Source organism: Lepus europaeus, chromosome 22 (assembly GCF_033115175.1).
Source record: "Lepus europaeus isolate LE1 chromosome 22, mLepTim1.pri, whole genome shotgun sequence".
Classification (NCBI taxonomy): Eukaryota; Metazoa; Chordata; class Mammalia; order Lagomorpha; family Leporidae; genus Lepus; species Lepus europaeus.
The window spans coordinates 27,789,095-27,810,017 of record NC_084848.1 but is presented as its reverse complement, the minus strand read 5'-3'; the positions used below and the strand labels follow the sequence as shown (position 1 = coordinate 27,810,017).

General features: G+C 45.6%; 1 protein-coding gene across 8 annotated transcripts in view; it reads right to left on the bottom strand.

The window, feature by feature from the left end:
• NUMB (NUMB endocytic adaptor protein) overlaps window positions 1-18,431 on the bottom strand; it is a 174,068-nt gene extending 155,637 nt beyond the window's left edge. For 6 of the 8 annotated variants that reach the window (XM_062181401.1, XM_062181408.1, XM_062181402.1 and 3 more), the window contains exon 1: window positions 18,334-18,431. The gene's annotated coding sequence lies outside the window, so the exon portion shown is untranslated. Of the gene's footprint in view, window positions 1-18,110; window positions 18,172-18,333 lie in introns of those variants that run through there. The other 2 variants (XM_062181403.1, XM_062181404.1) reach the window with 2 other exon arrangements.
• Window positions 18,432-20,923: the final 2,492 nt, after the last annotated feature.

The window sequence follows — 20,923 nt, the reverse complement described above, 5'->3', positions numbered from 1 at the left end:
CATATGGGCATAGATTCAAGTCCCGGCTGCTCCACTTCCAATCCAGCTCTCTGCTGTGGCCTGGGGAAGCAGAAGATGGCCGAAGTCTTTGGGTCCCTGCACATGCGTGGAAGACCCAGAAGAAGCTCTTAGCTTTGGATCGGCTCTGCTCTGGCCATTGTGGCCATTTGGGGAGTGAACCATCAGATGGAAGACCTCTGTGTGTGTGTGTGTGTGTGTCTAACTCTAACTTTCAAATAAATAAATAAATCTTTAAAAAAAAAAAAAGTTACACAGAGAGAGAAAGAGAGGGAGAGGGAAAGAGACAGGGAGAGAGAGGGGTAGGTCTTCCAGGTCTTCCATCTGCTGGTTCACTCCCTAAATGGCCACAATGGCCAGAGCTGGGCTGATTCAAAGCCAACAGCTTCTTCCGGGTCTCCACGTGGGTGCAGGGGCCCAAGGACTTGGGCCATCTTCTACTGCTTTCCCAGGCCATAGCAAAGAGCTGGATTGGAAGTGGGGCAGCCAGGACTTAAACCAGCACCCACATGAAATGCCAGCACTGCAGGTGGCGGCTTTACCTGCTCCACCACAGCACCAGTGCCAGCCGCTCCATTTCTGATCCAGCTCCCTGCTAATATGCCTGGGAAACCAGCAGAGACTGGCCAAGTACTTGGGCCCTTGTACTCATGTGGCAGATCCAAATGAAGTTGTTGACTTCAGCCTGGCCCAGCCTTGGTCATTGCAGTTATTTGGGGAGTGAACCAGCCAATGTTAGATCTTTCTGTCTCTCCCTCTCTCTCTCTCTCTCTCTCTAAATCTCTGGCTATTAAATAAATAAATCTTTGGCCGGTGCCGCGGCTCACTAGGCTAATCCTCCGCCTTGCGGTGCCGGCACATCGGGTTCTAGTCCCAGTCGGGGCACCGATCCTGTCCCGGTTGCCCCTCTTCCAGGCCAGCTCTCTGCTGTGGCCAGGGAGTGCAGTGGAGGATGGCCCAAGTCCTTGGCCCTGCACCCCATGGGAGACCAGGAGAAGCACCTGGCTCCTCCCATCGGATCAGCGCGGTGCGTCGGCCGCAGCGCGCCTACCGCGGCGGCCATTGGAGGGTGAACCAACGGCAAAAGGAAGACCTTTCTCTCTGTCTCTCTCTCACTGTCCACTCTGCCTGTCAAAAATTAAAAAAATAAATAAATAAAAATAAAAAAAATAAATAAATCTTTAAAAAAATTTTTTCCTTCCTTCCATAATCCACTCTCCTGTACCATTAATCTTCCCTCTTCCACAGGATCATTTCCATCTTTATGTAAACATATGCTAAAAACTCCTAGACTTATATTTTGAAAAATCGCCCATCATTTCCCACATTCCCCTACAGTCCACCTTCTTCCACATCTCTCAGTTTCCCTTTGTAAGTCAACTTCTCAAAAATATATCAGCTCTCACAACCTCTAACTCCTTTTTTTTTTTGTTTTTGTTTTTTTACAGGCAGAGTGGACAGTGAGAGAGAGAGAGAGAGAGAAAAGTCTTCCTTTGCCATTGGTTCACCCTCCAAAGGCCGCCGCGGCCGGCACACTGCGGCCAGCGCACCGCGCTGATCCGAAGGCAGGAGCCAGGTGCTTATCCTGGTCTCCCATGGGGTGCAGGACCCAAGCACTTGTGCCATCCTCCACTGCACTCCCGGGCCACAGCAGAGAGCTGGCCTAGAAGAGGGGCAACCGAGACAGGACCCGGTGCCCCGACTGGGACTAGAACCCTGTGTGCTGGAGCTGCAAGGCGGAGGATTAGCCTGTTGAGCCATGGCGCTGGCTGATAACCTCTAATTCCTAACCTTTCATTTAACCTGCTCCAAATTGATCCAACTCTACAAATTCACTGAAACTGCCTCCTAAACACATTTAAGCAGGTGACACAGTTAAAGGGACAATGAAGACTTTAACAGAGACTATTTACAAAGGTGTGGGCAAGATTAATGGACCCGGCCCGCCATGACTTAACAGGCTAATCCTCCACCTTGCAGCGCCGGCACACCGGGTTCTAGTCCCGGTCAGGGTGCCGGATTCTATCCTGGTTGTCCCTCTTCCAGGCCAGCTCTCTTCTATGGCCTGGGAAGGCAGTGGAGGATGGCCCAAGTCCTTGGGCCCTGCAACCGCATGGGAGACCAGGAGAAGCACCTGGCTCCTGGCTTCGGATCAGCGAGATGCGCCGGCCCCAGCGGCCATTGGAGGGTGAACCAACGGCAAAAAGGAAGACCTTTCTCTCTGTCTCTCTCTCTCACTATCCACTCTGCCTGTTTAAAAAAAAAAAAAAAAAAGATTAATGGACCCAAAAAGAGATGATATAGTGTCCAGGAATTAGCACTCTGGAAGCCAATACTTCCCCTACACCCCAAGACTGAGGTTACTGAAAGCAGAAAAAGCTATAGTGGTAGAAAAGGGACCTTGAAGTCATAGGTAGAAGAATGCTGTCTCTGCCTAAACTGCAGCTGGGTAAGGAGAAAAAAGGAATAATAACCTGACCTCTTTTTCCTTCCACTATCCAATCTCCTGTCAGTAGTACTTCCACTGGTTGAATGCAACCCAAAGCCAAAGGCAAAGAAGCCTATGTGATATAATCCACAGCATTTAGCTTCCTGAGAGGCACAAAGCAGGGAAAAGAGGAAAAACGGATCTGGAGGGACATACAGAGAATAATCAAACAAAGATCATAATTTTTTTAAGAAAAGATTTACTTACTTAATTATTTATTCATTTATTTATTTGAAAGAGCTACAGTGAAAGGAAGAGACAGAAAGAGGGCTTCCATTGGCTAGTTCACTCCCCAGATGGCTGCACCATAAGCACTGGGCCAAGCTGAAGCTAGGAGCTTCATCCGGGTCCTCCACATGGGAGTGGGGGCCCCAAGCACTTGAGCCATTTTCTGCTGCTCTCCCAGGCCATTAACAGGGAGCTGAAATGGAGGTAGAGCAGCCAGGACATGAACTGGCACTCATATGGGATGCCAGCGTCACAGGTGGCGGCTTTATCTGCTATGCCACAATACTTGCCCCACAATTTCCATTTTGACAAATCCACTGGATGCTATTTTCCTGTCCTTTCTTGGCTTCCATGACATCACACACCCTGGTTTCACCTACATAAAGTCACTTCCCTTGCCTCCAAGCTCAGGACCAGAAAGCTGTATCACCCTCTCCTCATGGTTCGCAATCCCATCTATATAATAACAAATTCCAGCAGGGCCTCTCCTTAAATTTCAGCCTTCCACACTGCAACATTATTATGTATATATCTCCTAGAAATTTACAGATCCAAAATAATGGTCCCCATTCTCTAAAAAAAAAAAAAAAATTAATTTCTCCAGTCCTTTATCTCAATAAATATCATACCAGAAACTTAAGAATAACCCTTTATTCCTTTTTCCTCTTTCCAATCAAGTCTATCAATAAATCTTGAAATTCCATCATGAAAACTTATCTTTTTGAAGAAAGATTTATTTATTTTTGTGAGAGGAAGAGTTAAAGACAAAAAGAGGGAGAGACAGAACGTTTTTCTATCTGCTGGTTCACTCTGCAAATGGCTGAAACAGTCGGAGCTGGGCCGATCTGAAACCAGGAGCTTCTGGGTCTCCCAAGTGCGTGCAGGGGCCCAAACGCTTGGGCCATCTTCCACTGCTTTCCCAGGCTATAGCAGAGAGCTGGATTGGAAATGGAGCAGCTGGGACAGGAACCGGTGCCCATATGAGTTGCCAGTGCCACAGACAGAGGCTTAACCTACTACACCACAATGCCGGGTCCTGAAACTTATTTTAAGATTTATTTTATTTATTTGAAAAAGTTACAGAGTGAGGTAGAGACAGAGAGAAAGACCATCCACCGGTCCACTCCCCAAATGGCTGCAATGGCCAGAGCTAAACTGATCCAAAGCCAGGAGCCTCTTCTAGGTCTCCCACATGGATGCAAGGGCCCAAGCCCTTGGGCCATCCTCTGCTGCTTTCCCAGGCAGCATTCCCAGGGAACTGAATTGGAATTGGGCAATAGGGACTAAAACCACTGCCCACATGGGATGCCAGCGTTGCAGACTGAGGCTTTAACCCGCTGCACTAGCCCTCTGAAATTTATCTTAAACCCAACTACATCTACTCTGATTCCATCACCCTTCTAAACTACTCTTCCTGCTTTCCCTCTTGCTCCCTAATGATCAGATAGTGATGAAAATTATCTTTAAATGTGTAAGTCATATTTATGTTAATCCCTGCTTAAAATCCAATGCCATCTCATGTCTAGAATAAAATCTAAATCTCTTACAACATACAAGAAATAGCATGATCTGGCCTCTTTATATTTGTCTAACCTCATCTTCAAATTTACTCTTTGGAGCCAGCATTGTGGTACAGTGGGTTAAGCTGCTGACTGCAAAGCCCAATTAAGAGTCTCCACTTCTCTGCTTCTGATCTAGGTCCCTGCTAATGCGCCTGGGAAACAGCAGAAGATGGTCCAATGGTAGTACTTGGGCTGCCACCACTCATGTGGGAGACCAGATGGAGTTCTAGGCTTCTGGCTTAGGCCTGGCCCAGTACTGGCACTGAGGTCATTTGGGGGGGGAAAAAAAAATCAGTGGGTGGTCTCTTTCTTTCTCTCTCCCTCTCTCTGTAACTCTGCGTTTTAAAAAATATATAAATAAATCTTTAAGGGATAGCATTGTGGCATAACAGGTGAAAACTACCTGCAACACTGGCATCCTATATGAGTGGCTGTTTGTATCTTGGCTGCTCCACTTCCTATCCAGCTCCATGCTAATTGTCTGGAAAAAGCAACAGAAGACAGCCCAAGTGCTTGGGCCCTTGCAGCCACCTGGGAGGCTTCTAGCTTCAGCCTGGCCCCGCCCTGGCCATTAGGGTCATTCAGAGAATAAACCAGTGGAGGGAAATACTCTGTCTCTACCCCTCTCTAACTCTTTCAAATAATAAATCTTTAAAATTAAATAAAATCTTCCTGAGTTTGATACCCGGCTCTGGCTCCTAACTCCAGCTTCCTATCAATACAGATACTGGGAGGCAGGAGTGATGGCTCAAGTGATTGGGCTTCTTTCACCCACATGGGAGACCTGGATTGCACTCTGCTTCCTGGCTCCAAGTCCCAATGAATAGGAAATTCATTGATTCTATCTCTGTATCTCTGTCTCTGCCTCTTAGGGGAGAAAAAAAATTCCATTAAAAATAAAAATGTAGGGGCCAGCACTGTGGCACAGCAGATTAACGCCCTGGCCTGAAGCACCGGCATCCCATATGGGTGCTGGTTCAAGACCCGGCTGCTCCACTTCCTGTCCAGCTCTCTGCTGTGGCCTGGGAAAGCAGCAGAAGATGGCCCAAGTACTTGGGCTCCTGCACCCACGTGGGAGACCCAGAAGAGGCTCCTGGCTCCAGACTGGCACAGTTCCGGCCGCTGCGGCCAATTAGGGAGTGAACCATCAGATGTCAGATGAAAGCGCTCTCTCTCTCAGCCTCTCCTCTCTCTGTGTAACTCTGACTTTCAAGTAAAATAAATAAATTTTTAAAAAAATAAAAGTGTGTGTGTGGGTGTGTGTGGGTGTGGGTGTGGTGTGGTGTGGTACAGCAGGTTACCCACATGCCATATCTGAGTGCCTGGTTCAAGTCTCAGCTACACCCATTCCAATCCAGCTTCCTGCTGATGCTCACTCTGGGAAGCAGCATGTAAATGACTCAAGTACATGGGAGACCTGAGTGGAGTTCTGGCCTCCTGGCTGCAAGCTGGCCCAACCCTAACTGTTGTGGGCATTTAGAGAGTGAACCAGTGGATAGAAGAGCTCCATCTTTTAAACAAATTAAGTAAACTTTTTAAGTCCCAGAAAAGTTTTCCAGAAAAAAAGTTACTCTTCCTCACACACAATATCCAGCCTCACTTCAAAACTTCATGCTCAGAGCTGGCGCTGTGGCACAGGTAACAGCCACCTGCAGTACCGACATCCCATACAGGCGCCAGTTTGAGACCCACCTGCTCCACTTCCAATCCAGCTCTCTGCAATGACCTGGGAAAGCAGCAGAAGATGGCCCAAGTCCCCGGGCTCCTGCACCCTTGTAGAAGACCTGGAAGAAACTCCTGGTTCCTGGCTTCAGGTCGGCCCAGCTCTGGCCATTGTGCATTGTGACCATTTGGGGAGTGAACCAGTGGATGGAAGATCTCTCTCTCTCTCTCTCTCTCTCTGCCTCTGCCTCTGCCTCTCTGCCTTCCAAATAAATTAAAAAAAAAAAAATCTAAAAAAACGTCACGTTCTTTCTACTTCAGTTTTTGCACATGCAGGAAATGTTCTACATCCAGTTCTCCCAAGTGGTTCCTTTTAGTCCTTCATACTAATTTACTGTTTTTAGTTTGTTTATCCTTGTAAGGAAGAAAAAGAGAGATCTTCCATCCACTAGTTCACTCCCCAAATGTTTTCAATAGCCTGGACCAGGCTGAAGTCAGGAGCCATGACTTCACCAGGTCTCCCATGTGAACGGCAGGTACTCAAATACTTGAGCCATCACCTGCTACCTCCCAGGATGCACATCAGCAACAAGCTAGACTGGAAGTAGAATGAGGATTCAAACCCAGGCACTCTAATAGGAGGTGTTGGTGTCAAGAAGGATTGCAGGGGCCAGTGCTGTGGCGCAGTGGGTTAACGCCCTCGCCTGAAGCGCTAGCATCCCATATGGGCGGCGGTTCAAGACCCGGCTGCTCCTCTTCCGATCCGGCTTTATGGCCTGGGAAAGCAGTAGAAGATGACCCAAGTCCTTGGGCCCCTGCACCAGTGTGGGAGACCCGTAAGAAGCTCCTGGCTTCTGGCTTCGGATCAGCAAAGCTCCGGCCATTGCAGCCAATTGGGGAGTGAACCATCAGATGAAAAACCTCTCTCTCTCTCTCTCTCTCTCTCTGCCTCTCCTCTCTCTGTGTAACTCTGACTTTCAAATAAATAAATAAATCTTTAAAAAAAAAAAAAAGAAGAAGGATTGCAGCCACTATTCCAAACTCCAGTCCCCATAATCCTATATCAACCCTAAGCATGGTCTTCACCAACAAGATCACAAAAGATTTTCCTATTATCCTAACACCATAGTGATATAGGCAGGGGGGCACGAAAAGCAAGAGGAACTGAGGTTCGACAGCACCATCATGCTCCCCTACCCCACCCACCAGTGGCATAGTACAGTCAGCAGCATGACTGTTCTGGCTGTGTGGAAGCCATGGTGTGCTGGTGCAGCAGCTGCAGCAGGCCCACATGACAGCCCAGTCTACACTATCCAAACTTCCCTCTCTGTGCACTATCGAAACCCTCTTTGGTGAACTTCCCAAATTCCTTTTCTTTTGTGTTGCAGGAACCACAAGTTTTGCAATGTTCCAAATTTAGAACCAATGCCAGCTGAAAAAATCCACGGCAGAGCATCCAATGCAGACCAACAGACAGACACAGAGAGAGATCGTCTGTTCATTCCCAAAATAGCTTCAACAGCCAGGTCTGGGCCTGGCCAAAACCAGTAACCAGGGGACTCAATCTGAGCCTCCCACATAGGTGACTGGGGTCAGGTTCTTGGGCCATACTCCACTGCTTTCCCAGGCACATAAGCAGGAAGCTGGATCAGCAAGTGGAAGAACTAGGGCCGGCATTTGGCATAGCAGGTCAAGCCTCTGTCATATGGGAGCTGGTTCAAGCCTTGGCTGCTCCACTTCCAATCTAACTCCCTGCTGACAGCCTGGGAAAGCAATAGAAGATGCCCCAGTCTTAGATACCTGCACCCATGTGGGAGACACAGAAGAAGTTCTTGGCTCCTGGCTTTGGATCAGCCCAGCTGCAGCTGTTGCAGCCATCTGGGGAGTGAGCCAGCAGATGGAAGATTTCTATCTCTGCCTCTGCCTCTCAAATGAATAAATAAACCTCTAAAAAAATACAATCCTAGAAATATTAATACATTTTGACTTGATATTTACACTTACAGGAACCTATTCTAGAATATAGAAATGTGAACGATTTATATTTAGCAATATTCACTAAAGTTTTGTTTATAATAGTTGGAAGCAAATAACCTAAATGCGAACATTTATGGAAATTAGCTGCATAAATGACATATCTACTAATGGAATATTTTTCAGCTCTTTTAAACTGCTTTCAAACAATTACAAGGATGTTAAAATATATTTTAGGGCTGACGCTGTGATGTAGTGGGCTAAGCCTCTGCCTGCAGCCCAGTATACCATATGGGTGCAGTTTGTGTCCCGGCTACTCCTCTTCCAATCTAGCTCTCTACTGATGGCCTGGGAAAGCAGTGGAAGATGGCCCAAATGCTTTGGCCCTGCAGCCACATGGGAAACCCAGAAGAAGCTCCTGGCTCCCCTGGCTTCAGATCATTCCAGCTCTGGCCGTTGCGGCCATTTAGGGAGTGAACCAGCAGATAAAAGACCTTTCTCTCTGTCTCTCCCCTTCTCTGTGTCTCTACCTCTCAAATAAATAAATTATTTATATATATATATATATATGTTTTAAAAAGTTCCATAGCTCAGTCAATAGAGTGTGACTTCTTTTTTAAATTTTTTAAGATTTATTTATTTTATTTGAAAGGCAGAGTTACAGAGAGGCAGAGAGAAGTCTTCCATCTGCTGGTTCACTCCCCAAATGGCCCAGCTCCAGCTGATCCATCATAAGCTTCACCAAGAAAATTTATTTTTTTAAAAGATTTGCCGGCGCCGCGGCTCAATAGGCTAATCCTCTGCCTGCGGCGCCGGCACACTGGGTTCTAGTCCCAGTTGGGGCGCCGGATTCTACCCCAGTTGCCTCTCTTCCAGGCCAGCTCTCTGCTGTGGCCCGGCAGTGCACAGCACTTGGGCCCTGCACCCCATGGGAGACCAGGAGAAGCACCTGGCTCCTGCCTTCGGATCAGCGCGGTGCGCTGGCTGCAGCGCGCCGGCCACGGCGGCCATTGGAGGGTGAACCAACGGCAAAAAGGAAGACCTTTCTCTCTCTCACTATCCACTCTGCTTGTCAAAAAAAAAAAAAAAAAAAAAAGAAGTGATGCAGCCGGGGCTTGAATTTGTGCTCCTATGGCTTTACCCACTATGCCACAGCATTGGCCCTGAGCATTAGACTCTTAAAAAAAGTAGGTTCTAGAGGGCCAGTGCTGTGGTGCAGCAAGTTAAGCCACAGCCTGCAGTGCCAGCATCCCATATGGATGCCAGTTCAAGTCTTGGCTGCTCCACTTCCGATCCAGCTCCCTGCTGATGGCCTGAGAAAGCGGTGAAAGATGGTCCAATGCTTGGGTCCCTGCACCAATGTGGGAGACCCAGATGAAGCTCCTGGCTTCAGACTGGCTCATTTGGGTAGTGAACCAGCAGATGCAAGACTTCTCTGTCCCTCTGACTGTAACATTCCTCTCAAGTAAATAAATCTTTAATCTGACTTTCGAATAAAAATAATCTTTAATCTTTCAAATAAAATAAATCTTTAAAAAAAAAAAAGAGTAGGCTGAGAATTTTTATGTATGACAAATCATTGTGAAATCCAAAATATCTTGCTGACCCCACAACTAGTAATAGCTGAATTTTCGGCACACACAAATAGAGCAAATAGTCAAACAACACAGGCACACATTTTGCACAGTAGTTAAGCTTCTGCTTGGGATGCCCACATCTCTATCAGGGCACCTGCTTCAAGTTCCAGCTACTCTACTTCCAGTGCAGCTTCTGTTAACGTGCACCCTGGGAGGTGGCTCAAGTCCTAGGGTCCAGCCACCAATATGAGCGCCCCAGATGGAGTTCTAAGCTCCTGGCTGCAGCCTGGTACAGCCCTGGCCACTGCAGGCATTTGGCAAGTGAACAAGACAAAGGAAGATCTCTGTCTCCATCTCTCTCTCTATATATAAATAAAATGAAAATATTTTGTAAAAAAAATCATTTTATAAAAATGAGGGGCCACCATTGTGACACAGGGTTAAGCCACCACCTGTAACGTCAACATCCCATGTGAACACTGGTTCAAGTCCCAGCCTCTCTCTACTTCCATTCTAGCTCCCTGTTAATCCACCTGGGAAAGCAACAGAAAATGGCATGAATACCTGTACTCCTGCCACCCATGTGGGAGACTTGGATTAAGTTCCTGGCTCTGAGCTTCAGCCTGGCCTGGCTTAGCCCTGGCTGTCCTGGCCATTCAGGGAATAAACCAGCAGACGGAAATCTCTTTTTTCTCTCCCTCTGTTTCCAACTCTGCCTTTCAAATGAATAAATAAATCTTTGAAAATAAATGAAAATGAAATTAAAACAAACACTTTATGAATAAAAAACCAACACTGCTCTGAACTTAGCCTAGCCTTTAAAGTTTAAAAAATTCACCTGAGGGCAGGACCACTTGGGATGTCCATCCCATAACGGGCCTGAAATCAAGTCCTGCCTCCACTTTGATCCATCTGCCTGCTATGCATTCACTGGGAAGTAGTAGGTGATAGCTCAAGTGGCTGGAACCCAGCCACCCACTTAGTGGATCCAGACTGAGTTCTGAATTACTAGTTTGGGTGTGGCCCAGCCCCAGTTGTTGTGGGCATTTGTGAAGAGAATGTGCGGATCTCTGTCTGCCTTCCTCTCTCTCTCTCTTCCTTTCATGTCAATCAATTTTTTTAAATACATAATACAGTTATAATTCAAAAGCATGATCACATAATTATAAAATCTGGACTTTGGGGCAAGTGTTTAGCACAGTGGGTAAATTGAAGATTAGGATGCCTATATCCGGTACCAAAGTGCCTGATTTGAGTTCTGGCTACCCTGCTTTAGATCCAGTTTCCTTTTAATGTATACCAGATAATAACTAAAGTACTTGGGTCCCTACCACCCATGTGGGAGACCCAGAAGTTCCCAGCTCTTGGCTTTGACCTGGCCCTGCCCTGGCAGTTCTGAGCATTTGGGAAGTAAAGCAGCAGATCAAAGACCTCTCTCTCTCCATCTTTCTATCTCTCTCTCTCTCTCAAATAAAATAAAATACAAAATTTTTAAAAACTTGGCCTTCATCCATTTTATGTTTTTCTCTAGACACAATGATTCCTTTTCCAATTTCACGATATGGTAGTTAAAAATATACTTCTGTCATCATCACTTTGTTCTGTAGTTCTGTGAAATCCTAGATCTAAAAAACTAACAATAGAAAAAGCTGGGGCAGGCATTTGGCACAGCAGTTAAGACACTTAACGGGCCAGCACTGTGGTGTAGCAGGTAAAGCCACCATCTGCAGTGCCAGCATCCTATATGGGCACCAGTTTGAGTCCTGGCTGCTCCACTTCCAATCCAGCTCCCTACTGATGTGCCTGGGAAAGCAGTAGAAGATGGCCCAAGTCCTCGGCCCCTGCACCCATGTGGGAGGTCCAGAGGAAGCTCCTGGCTTCAGTTGCAGCCACCTGGGGAGTGATCAGGTGGAAGGAAGACCTCTTTCTCTCTGCCTCTGCCTCTAACTCTGCCTTTTAAATAAATACAAAACAATCTTAAAAAAGAAAAAAAAAAAAAGACACTTGAGATATCCACCTCCCACATCAGAGTACTTGGGTTCAGGTCCTGGCTCTCCTTATTCTAGCTTGCTGCTGATGCACACCCTCGAAGACAGTAGGTGATGGCTGAAGGGACTGGGTTCCTGCCACCCTTGTGGGTTGAATTCCTGGCTCCTCAGCTGTTGCAGGCATCTGGGAAGTGAACCAGCAGATCGAAGATCTCTATTTGCCTATCCTTCTTTCTCTCTCTACCTTTCAATTAAATAAGAATAAAAATAAATTTTTAAGCTTATGATGATTAAAGAACAGGAGTTCCTTATAACAAAGCCGGTTTTATTAAAATATAAGTAAATAAACCGTCACAAATTATCTACATAATACAACTGAAATGTACTTGAGCTATACATGTGCATAGCTGACCAGAAAAGTATCACTTTTACTTTACCAAAGTCAAAGGTAACCAAGCTCTATCTTAAACAATATTATGAATTTAGCTGATTTCTGTGTTCCTGACACTAACTTTATTGAGAGTCAAATAGTATTCTACCACCTTCAATCCTTCACTAGCCGGAAAAAAAAAATATGATAACAGAATCATTTTCTGAGTTAATCATATGTATTTTAATAAAACCAGGTCACCAGAATTGAGATTTTGCTATCAAATCAGAGAATTCAAGACTTTGATCTTTGTTAAAAGAACTTAAGGTTTCAGCAAGCAAGTGGGGAAGAAGTAGTTCTGGTAGAGAAAGAAGGGAAGTCACTTAACATTAATTTCTAATATAACAGCTCCCCATTTAATCCATTTAAAATGATTGGTGGGTGGAGGGATGCGTTTGGCACAGCAGTTAAAGATGCCTGGGGCTGATATTACGGTGTAGTAAATTAAGCTACCACTGGGAGACACCATCATCCTGTATCGGAGTGTCAGTCTGAGTCCAGGCTATTCTTCTTCCAATCTAGCTTCCTGATAATGTGCCTGGGAAAGCAGCAGCACCAGGTCCAAGTGCCTGGGCCCCTGTCATCCACGTGAGACATGTATGGAGTTCTTGGCTCCTGGCTTTGGTCTGACACAGACTTGGCAGGTAGGGCTATTTGGGGAGGGAACCAGTGGATGGAAGATACCTTTTTCTCTGTCTCTGCACCTTTCAGATAAAATGGGGGAAAAAGTTTTTTTTAATGATGTGAGGATCTCTTCCTAATTCCATACTCTACTATAGTAGACAAGTGAGAAGGCTTGATCTAGTTATGCTGGGGAACTATTCCCAAGTGTTGCAAGAGCAGAGAGACGTGTTGAACTGCCATCTAAGTCTACACGGTTTTGTCCAAGCTCTTATCCTCTAGGACTAGCACTTCTTAAGTCTATTTCCTTGTGTTCTGATATGATTTTCTTGAGTGGAAGAAAATAAAGGAAGAGTTACAGCAAGCAAGAGAAACTGCAGAGAACTAAGAATAAGTCCACAGGAGAATGTTGTGAATAGGATCATCCTCCCTTACATATGTCACTCCAGGAAACCTGCCAAGAACCACTCACTGCTCTAGACACACTTCCTGCAGTTCCTCCAGACTCCTCCTTTAAGCACATGTCAGTATTCTCATCCTGCCTTAGATTCAATCTTTTTGTCTTAAGATGCCCAAGTGCAAATTTTATATCACCTAAATACATGGCAATATTTTCTTAAATGACACCCTATTCATCACCTTTATCGCACATCTGAACATACATCCTAAGGCTTTATTTAGTATTTATACTTCTAATAATGAAATTTACAATGTGGTACATTACTAAAATAAATATTCTTTGAAACTAAGGACTTACCATAATGTCAAGATGAAAAATAGAAAAAAAATTTAATTTAAGGAGTATATTGTTCCGTAGTTCTATCAAGGAAACAAATCAGAATCAGAAATTGGAAGAATTCAACATCTATTCTGTAGAAATAAAATTTATTAAAACACAATAGATGTGTTTTGGAAAGTCCAAAACCAAAATGTACCTTTTCAAGAACTATCATAGAAACTACTTTATTTTAAAGGTAATAAATTTACTTGGTAATCTTTTTGATAAACATTCTTGAAACAAACTAAAACCCACATATAGGGTTTGTTTGTTTTTTTTTTTTTTTACAGGCAGAGTTAGTGAGAAATAGAGAGACAGAGACAAAGGTCTTTTTTCCGTTGGTTCACCCCCCAAGTGGCTGCTGTGGCTGGCACACCGCACTGATCCGAAGCCAGGAGCCAGGTGCTTCTCCTGGTCTCCCATGCAGGTGCAGGACCAAGCACTTGGGTCATCCTCCACTGCCTTTCTGGGCCACAGCAGAGAGCTGGACTGAAAGAGGAGCAACCGGGACAGAATCCAGCACTCCGACCGGGACTAGAAACCAGAATATAGGGGTTAAATACCTTTATAGAACTAGATTTTCAGACACCAACATTTCCATTAGTACTTATTATATGGGTGGTTGAAGGCAGCAAGCAGAAAAAACACATCAGAAGCTATTTTAAAGAAGAACAGACATCTTTAAGAGAAAATAAACTTAACTAGTATTAACAGGACTTCTATTTTATTTATTTATTTTTAAAGATTTATTTAAAAGTTAGAATTACACAGAACGAGGAGAGACAGAGAGAGAGGAGGTCTTCCATCGACTGGTTCACTCCCCAATTGGCCCCAACGGCTGGAGCTGTGCCAATCCGAAGCCAGGAGCCAGCAGATTCTTTCAGGTCTCTTATGCTGGTGCAGGGGCCCAAGGACTTGGGCCACCTTCTACTGCTTTCCCAGGACATTGCAGAGAGCTGGATCAGAAGTAGAGCAACCAGGACTCAAACCAGCACCCATATGGGATACCAGCACTGCAGGCGTCAGCTTTACCCTGTATGCCACAGCACCAGTCCCAGGACTTCTATTTTAAAAAATCATTTACCTGAATTAATTTTGATATGTAAAATAGTCTCATTAAATAATATAGTTTGGAGCAAACAGTTTGAGATTTAAAAAACACTATCAACCACAGATTAATAAAGCCTTATGTAAAATAAGGATAATCAAAAGCATTTTTAGATAAATATGAATAAGTTACAGATGGATATGTCAAATTATTAAAAGTCTATTCATTAAAAGTGATCAAATTGCTCAATGTTCACAATTATGAAGAATTAACTTTTATATTTTTCCTATAGTTGATTAAAATTTCACATTCTTCCATCATTTTGCATAAAACTGAATGATCTATATAATTATGCAATGACTTGAAGAATAACCATTCTATGGGCCAGCACTGTGGCATAGTGGGCTAAGCCTCCACCTGTGGTGCCAGCATTCCTATAGGCACCAGTTCTAGTCCCAGCTGCTCCCTCTTCCGATCCAGCTCTCCCCAATGGCCTGGGAAAGCAGTAGAACACAGCCCAAGTGCTTGGACTCCTGCACCCATGTGGGAAACCTGGAAGAAGTTCCTGGCTCCTGGCTTCAGATCAGCCCAACTCCGGCCCGTGTGGCCATCTGGGGAGTGAACCAGCAGATGGAAGGCCTCTCTCTTTCTAACTTTACCTCTCAAATAAACAAATAAAATCTTAAAAAAAAAAAAAAAATCCAGTGGTAGGGGTACTCCATTTAACTCAATGCAAAGAATCAAAAACTTTCATCCTTATAATGTTTGTCATGGAAAAAAATCAGTGAATTTGTTTTGTGAAAAGATTGCTTCTGCTTTTGAACTCAAACATGTGATGATTATATTTTGTAGTCTTCCAAAAAATAAAAATTTTAAATATAAAAACCTGAAATATAATTGAAAATTATTTTTGAGAGAAAATATGCAAAAATCCTGATGTAACACTACACCAGCAGTTTCTTCACAATTTCATAAAACATTAATGAAAGGGTTACATAATCTCGTAGGTTAAAGACTTGCAAGCACCTCTTTCAGTTTTCAAAATTGCTTTCTCTGTTCTTTTATCTATTAGCACGGATCTAAAGCAACACCATATAGTTTTCAAATAAACCATCTAGTTTTCAGTAAAGAAAACTCAAACCATGAGTAGCAAAAGACACACATATTTTCCTATGGCTTTAAATAAGTATTGGTTGCATTTGGGTTTTTTGGGCTAGTGAAATTTACAGCGTATACCACATCCAATTCACTCCCAGGGGAGAAAAACATCAAAACAAAAGTGCCTGCTTAATAAACAGCTTACTTTGTAGTTACACGTCTATCCCAGGTGCATTTGGTTGTCAAGTATTATCACTATTTCCTCTCCACAAAAACCTAGAAACTGTATATCCAGTTCACTTAAAAATACCTTCATTTTATATTAGTGTAAGGCCAAGAAATCTTTAAAACGCCTTTACTGTCTAAAAAGGAAATAACTTTTCACTCTTCTCTCTTAAAATGTTTCTTATTTTGTTTTTGCTTATTTTCTATACATGAAATGTTCTCAAACTGGTTCATTTCAGTGTTGTTACCATTAATATGTCTGTACACCCTTAGGTATTTTACAGACAGTGCTTTAAAGTGATAAGAAAGGGTGAACAAAAGGGCACAAGTGAAACAAAAGTAGATCACATTTGAGAAACACCACTCAATTTCTGCTTCAAGCTCTCTCAAGTCCTCATGCCAAAGATTCTCAACATTCAAAAGAAGTTCCAGGGTCAGAAGCACAGCACAATATGTGATAAGACAAACACAGGAGAATGCAACTCAAAAATTGAAAAAATTTAACGGAACGTATAACCACTTAAGAATTATCACAGAAAGAAAAATAATAAGTCCAATTCCTAGGTATTAGAGGGTTGCTTTCAATACACTGAGTGGCTCGAAATAGTTTTTTAAACATTTGTTTAACTGTATAAGTCACTTTATATTGTGACATACGTTTACGAGAAAAGCTCAAAACAACACTTTTCCTTACCAAGCTCAAATGCTGGCCTACTCTGATCTAATTCATTTTATTTTCAATGCTGGTGGTAACCCACAAAATTGATTTTATAAGTTTCTAATAAATTATGACCCACAGCTTGAAAAATCGAGGCTTAAAAATGGATATCTTTTACAGCAGGATCCTTTTTGCAACTTGCCTCTTTAACAGGATGGGCAGGCATTTCAGGGCTGCCACATTATTACTATTTTCATTAAAGCAAGTTCTTAAACAGTGGTCCGCTTAACCCACATAAGCATCACCTGAGAGGAATACAAATTCCTGGGCCTCAGCCCAGCCCTCCCGCATCAAAAACCACAGGTGGGGTCCAGCAGTGTGTATTACCAAGCCCTCCAGGTGCTTCACATGCAAGCATGCAAGACCCCGGACCTTTATCGCCTGTTTAACAATACACAGTGCTTACTATGTGCCAATAACTATTCTAAAAGTTCTACAAATACTCATTCATGTAAAAATAAATAGATGAAAACAAAACCAGTGAGGTAGGAACTATTACTACCCCTTTTATACAGACAAGGAAACAGCAGAGGCTAAGCTGGCCAAGGGAAGTGGCGGAGCTAGCATTCAAACACATTTTCAATTTAGCAGGGTCTGCCTGCCCTCGACAAGAATATTCTCGGATTTAGTTCCCAGTTCTCCTCCCTTCCTTCAGCCACTCCTCCCCTTTTCCTCTTAAACCCCCATCCTGTCACTGTCCTTATTTTCTAACATTACTGCCGTCACGCTAGAACAAATTTCTCTTCTAAGGCACCGGAATGCAAGCCACTTAAACTTGCTTTTAGGCTCTTTGCTGCGGCCTCGGAGGGCACCTTAGTATTAAGTAGAAGCTGAAGTTTCTTCTGCTTCTGAAAACCTTAGAACCTATCACTTTTCAGAAGAACCCAACACTGGCCCCTCTGCTGATTTCTCGCGTTTACTGTCCTGGCCAGTTTCCACCAGACCACTCTCCCGGGGAACTTTCTCATCCTATCTCCTCCCTTCCTACAGGGAAACCACTTCTCCCTTCCCACCCCCGCCCACCTGGACCCCATTTTGCCGGACTCCTCTCCAACCAAGGGAACTTGCACCTCCCCGCTGGACCCCCGCCCCAGCCTCGAGCCTGAGCTGCGGCACGAGGACTTCTTTCCCGGTTCCCCGGGGATCCTCAGTCCCCGGAGCTGCTAGTCCACTCTCGGGTCTCCTCTCCCGGCCCAGCTATGGGGGCAGGGCGCTCCGATTCCCCTCGCCCCAGCAGTTCAAGGTCTCCACCCGTCCGACCCTCCTCCCCTGCAGCCTTTCTCCGGGGACCCTTTCCCAGGAGGGCCCCCACCCCGCTCCCCGTCTCGGCCCCGGGCCGCTCCCCGCCACCCCCGCCCTCGGTCGTCCCCTCCCCGTCTCTTTCCGACCGGGGCCACTCCCAGTTTCCCGGGCACCCCCCGCCCCCGTTCTCTCCGCAAGGGTCGCCGGCGGGTTTCCCGGGTTCCCCTTCATCCTCACCCCCGACCTGCCCAGGGTATTCCCAAGCGACCCCACCCTCGGGCCAGGTCGTTACGGGTCGCCCCGGGGTACCCTCTCCGTGGGACCCCAGCCGCTCCCGTCTCCTCAGGCACCGACCCCGCACACGCCGGCCGCCAGTCAGTGCCCCAGACCCGAGCAACTCGCCGTCCCAAGGGACCTGCTGGCCTGACCCGCTTGGGTCCGGCGCCAGCCTACCTCCCCAACGCCAACTCCACCGCCAGGAGCCGGGCCATTCTCCCACCAGCCCAGTCAGCGCGAACTCGCAGCCACCGCCGCCGCCGCCGCCTCCGCCTTGGCCCCGGCCCCGACCCGGCCCGCAGTCCAGGCCCCCTTCTTTCAGCTCCCGCCTCCAGAGCGCAGAGCCAGTTTCTGCTCCGCCACGGCCCCCAGCTCTCAGGTCCGCGTTACCGGCACTCACCTGCCGCTGGCCCCGGCCAACTCCAGCGCCACTGCTTCTACCTCGGCCGCCAGTAGCCACCAAGCGCCACCACCTCCCCCATGACAACAGGCCCACCCTGTTTCATACTTCCGACCTATCCATTGGGCTGTGGGGCGGCGGCCGTGTGTTCTGATTGGCTTACTTTACCCGCCTATCATCGCCTCTTGACCGCCCCTTTTCCTGGATCTGTTATTCGCCCCCGCCCAGACCTGAAGCGTCCTAGACCAAGCTCTAGTTGTAATTGGTTGATGGTTGAGAAGCTCGAAGTTATTATAGGCTGCTGAAAGTGTCTGTTAAGTTGACAGGCAAGGGATGCGACGGCCATGATTGTCCGAGCTCGTGCAGTTTGGTTGCGCAGTAGAAAGCCAAAAAAAAAATAGGGGGGTGGGGGGGCGACGCTCACCTCTGAGGTTGCGGGGGAAGGGTTTAACTCTTTGTTGTAGAGTTCACTCTGTAAAACTCTGCCCCTTCTTCAACTCCCTCCCTACAAGGAGCTCATCACGGCCAGCTTTCTCAGAGCTAGAACTCGCGGAACACCAACATCAAGGGTTGTGTTTAAGAAGTGTTTGTAACCTCGCGGGAGAAAGATACCGTAGAGATGAACATTTCTCCCCCTTTATTTATTTTTTTTTTTGAGGTTCCAGCTCACCCAGTTTCCTCGAAGTTCCTTCCGGGAGTCTCTAAAGGGCAAAGTGCAGCCGTTTGTTTAGCAGAAATCAGTACACGTCCCCAACAAACCCGAGGTGGCCTGGTGAGGGTTCTCCGGCTTCCAGACCCCCCTGGCTGGCTTCTGCCAAGAACCAGGCGAGTTGGGAACAAGCCTGGGATGCTCTGGAAGTGTGGATTCCGCTCCGTCCCACCCCTCCCACCTCCACCCCCACTTGGTTGTTATGTTCGGCAGTTCTTAAATAGCCCTACTAGCTAGCTGTGTCAGATACCTTAAAAGCTTCTTTTTTCTTTTCTCTAAACCTCCCCTCTTCCTAGCAGTCTAAATTAGTGCAATTGAATGAATTGCAGTTTTTTTTTTTCCTAACTTGGCAAAATGCACAAGAATAAATGATTGCATTTTTATTCATTTGGGTACAAATCACAGTAGGCATTTTGAAGAAATCTGGTGTTGCTATAAAAACTTTTATGCTTCTAGAAATATATTCATCATTAGCTTTTTTGCTTTTCTTTTTCATTTCCACCCACTTTTTCTGTTTTCAAATAACAAAATGCTGGCCTGATTACAATTTCTAAATCAGATTTAAATGTACCTTCCTCACAACTCTGCTAATAATACATTAACCCATGGGCCATGAAACCTACACCCAGGAATGGGTTGGGACACAGTCAAGGAAGCATTCTCCTGGAGCTGCTGCTGTGGCTTAGCCAGTGCCTGAGCCAGTGCCTGCAACGCCAACATCCCATGTGGACGGCGGTTCAAGTCCCAGCTGCTCTCTGTTATGGCCTGGGAAAGCAGTAAAAGTTGGCCCAAGTCCTTGGGCCCCTGCACTCGCGTGGAAGACCAGGAAGAAGCTCCTGGCTCCTGGCTTTGGATCAGCTCAGCTCCACCTGTTACAGGCATCTGGGGAGCGAACCAGCAGATGGAAGACCTCTCTCTTTCTCTCTCTCTCTGCCTCTGCCTCTCTGTAACTTTGCCTTTCAAATAAGTAAATAAATCTTTAAAAAAAAATTACTTCCTGTCGATCAAGAATCTGGACTTTGGAAATGTGCCTTGCCTCTTTCTTCTTCCTGCTGTTGTTGTATACCTCCTCTATGTACCAACCTCCTGTCCCTTCCTGAGCAAGCTACAAGGATTCTGAAACAGTCTGGTTCATTATCCAAAAAAAAAAAATTGTGTGTTTTCTAGCTTGTATTTTAAGTCAAGTGTAAATAAACTCTGCATTTCTACCACCAAACTAAGCAGAAATTATTCCTCCAGTAACTAAACATAACAATAAGGTGTCTCTTCCTAGTGATTTTCTAGAACTTTCTTCCCCCTTCTCTCATCCTCACCTTCCAATTTAGAAATAACCTCCCATTCAATTCAGTGACTCACAAAAAGCCTGTAAAAGGAAAGTGGAAAGCCGAAATAACTTGAGATGTCTGACTCATTCCACTGAAGGAAAAATCAGACATTGACCATGATAAGATGGAAACCAAGACCAGACATATAAGGCAAGCCTGAGCTAACACTCCCCAACAAATGAAGTCACATGCAAATGTGAAGAGGGACCACCAGAGAGAATGAAATGGCACCACAGCCTTTAACTATATGACCAGCGGCTTTCTCCTCTCTAGGCGGGGCAATGTGCTGTACTCTGATTTTAGGGCAAAGGTAGAAGGCAATTAATGCCCTGGCAGATAGAAAACAATAACATCATAGGAGGGCACGGCCATTATTATGGTACTTTGGGTAATAATGGCTCTTGCACAGCCACAGTGACTAGGTGCCATAGAGAACATAGAATTAGGCCAGCCTCACTAAGACGACTTGCCATCTAAGTTTAGGAACTCAACAAAATTACTATCCCGAAATCAGGTAGAAAATTGCCACAAAGTTCAGCTAGTCATTCTATTTTGT